This window comes from Rhyacophila brunnea, unplaced genomic scaffold, assembly GCF_057557595.1.
Source record: "Rhyacophila brunnea isolate RB1 unplaced genomic scaffold, BYU_Rbru_1.0 scaffold_37, whole genome shotgun sequence".
NCBI lineage: Eukaryota > Metazoa > Arthropoda > Insecta > Trichoptera > Rhyacophilidae > Rhyacophila > Rhyacophila brunnea.
In genome coordinates, this window is record NW_028233037.1 from 892,314 (window position 1) to 895,175 (window position 2,862).

At 27.7% G+C, this 2,862-nt stretch overlaps 1 non-coding gene across 1 annotated transcript; it reads left to right on the top strand.

The window, feature by feature from the left end:
• Positions 1-2,507: 2,507 nt before the first annotated feature.
• On the top strand, positions 2,508-2,579 carry TRNAA-UGC (transfer RNA alanine (anticodon UGC)). The gene has a single exon. It is a non-coding gene; the product is annotated as a tRNA-Ala (tRNA).
• Positions 2,580-2,862: the final 283 nt, after the last annotated feature.

Below are 2,862 nucleotides of genomic sequence, written 5' to 3' on the forward strand. Positions count from 1 at the left end.
TTCATTATATATAAGAGATTTGGATGTATTTAACTATTTGTATCATGATTTATATAAAATCTTTTCTATAACTATTGATATCACTTCTCTGTACCATCTTATCCCAATTACTATGTAATTTTTGCTTATGAGTTATTTTTGATGCTGTAATTTTAGGTTTTATCATCAAACGTAGCGTGATTCATTTACCTGGTGTAAACTACATCTATACATTTTACTTTATCAATTTCTTTTATAATTATCATGATTTATACTGAATTTTATTCTTAATGCTTTTTTTACAAGGATGAATAGCATTTTCCAAAACCGAAAATATATAATACTTAAAGCCGTAATCGTGATTTTTTAAATAAATATTTTGTGCAACCCAATCCATATATAAAAAATAATGAAAAAGATAATATACAATTTCAACCAATGCGATTCAAAAAAGTGTTCTGGTGCAAAACTCATTAGACTAAAGCGTGTCACCGAAGTGAAGCCATCACGAAAATTTGGAGGCATAGTGTTATCGCCAGAAGGTGAACAAGCCCTATCGCCAGCCGATTCAGAAATAATGAAAACATATGGAATTGGTGTTATAGATTGTTCATGGAATATGTTAAAAGAAACTGATTTTAAAATTTTGCCAAAGAGACATAATCGACTTCTACCATTTTTAGTTGCTGCGAATTCTGTTAATTATGGGAAACCATACAAGATGAACTGTGTTGAAGCGATTGCGGCGTCTTTGTATATTTGTGGGTTTGAAGATGAGGCCTTTTCGATTTTCGAAGGCTTTAATTATGGTGATACTTTTTTTGCATTGAATCAAGAACTTTTGGATGCCTATAAAAATTGTAAAGATAGTGGTGAAGTTGTTCAGGCTCAGAATAGTTATCTCGAAAAATATAGAAGAAAGAAGGATGAACCTGTATAATCCACTTTTGATTGTTTTAATATATCAACATTTGAGTTTTCATTATTATGGTCTATTTATCAGTTAAATTTACTACTATAAATTCGTTCTTTTTTCTTCTTCAAGCTTAACTTAATTAGTTTACGTGTCCCATATATTATCTATAATTTCTTCTATCTGTATTTTTGGTTGTCTATAATTTTGGTTGTCTATGATTTCTTCTATCTATAATTTTTGGTTGATGATTTTGGTTGTCTATAATTTTTGTTGTCTATACTTTTGGTTATATCTTATTTCCCCATATCTAAACCTTTTCTATTTCTAAGATTTTTACGCGCTAAAGAATATCTATAAATCTTTTGGGTATCTATTATTTTGGTTATTTGTACTTTAGGTTATATCTTCTTCTCCTATACCCACCTTTATGCCTTTTTTATTTCTAATACTTATTAGTTCAAGATTTTCCGCAATATAATAGTCGAATTATACCACAAAGAATTTTATATATTCACAGCCTATGTATGAAAATTTCTCTACAATATAATACAAGTGATTTGTCCGTCGTTTAATTAAAATATGTAAGCTATTCGTTTGTATTCATCCACACTAAATTATATTTCTTTGAAGTCCTATAAAGCCTAGTTGTTCTGAGCAAAAATTATTTTGTATGCAAATACAGAAAAAATATAATTTCCCTTTATGTGTATCAATTAAAACAATCTCCTAAAGGAATACCAAATTCTTTTAATATAAATTTTCTTGGTTCAATACATTAATATCATCCGCTGCTTTTCTGTGATTGTTTTTTCTGGGCGCGTTTCTGCCTTTTGCCAGCCATCGAAGCTACTAAATATTTTCAATTATTTTAAATAATAATTTATTTATTTATTGTCAGCTTCAATTTGTTCAATCAAATTGTGCGTTGCTCTATAGAATATTTTTTTTTAGCCTCATCATTTTTCAAGATAAACAAATATAAGTGTTTTCCTCAGTTTTGTTGTTTTGTGTGTATTTTTCGACTTCTGTTTGTATAATAACATATTGATAGGCCACTTATAGTACTTTTCGACTCCACCATTCTTTTTATAAAGTATGGTACTGTTCGTATTCTGCTTTTTTAAATTACGTTGTGTGTATTTTATTTTCTTAGATTCTAATTTACAACAATAATCAGGTTATCGATACTTTTATTCCCATTTCCATTAATGTGATCAAGTTTTTCTTATATTCATACATAAAATTTCTTGGAATTAATGTATATTTCTCAAACCTCAATCTTACATAGCACAATGGTACGATATTATTCTTAAATTTGCCTGGAATAATTCTTTTCTTATTTCAATATCAAAATAAAATTTAATTCATTTTCTCCATATGTCAATGAAGTATGAATAGATTTCATAATCTTCATTCTTCCATTTAGTCAATGAAATTACACTAAGGACTAAAATCGATATTATTATTTTATCGGTATGAATAAATATTTCTTATTTCAATATTATTATATGATATTTGGTTTATTGTTTTAAGATGAAGATCGCAAAATAGTATCATAGTTTCATTCTTACATAAAAAATAAGATAAAATTGTATTATTGTTGAGTTTTCAAGGGGATGTGGCTCAACGGTAGAGCAGTTGCTTTGCATGTAGAAGGTTCGGGGTTCGAATCCCTGCATCTCCATTTTTTTAAGAAATAAATAAATATTTACCTCCAAATAATTTAAATAGCAAAAAAAACTTCCAAATATTATGAGATACTCATTTATCAGAAAGACAAAACCAAATGAAATCGAGAAAGCGCTTCTCAGTGAATCAACCAAAATTTTGATTTTACAAGGACCATCTGGTTGTGGAAAAACCCACACAATAAATGAAATATCAATACAAAATAATTTAAGAATCGAGTACATTGAAAATACAAAAAAGAGCATAATGTTTATTTCAAAAAAAACTATTGGATTGAC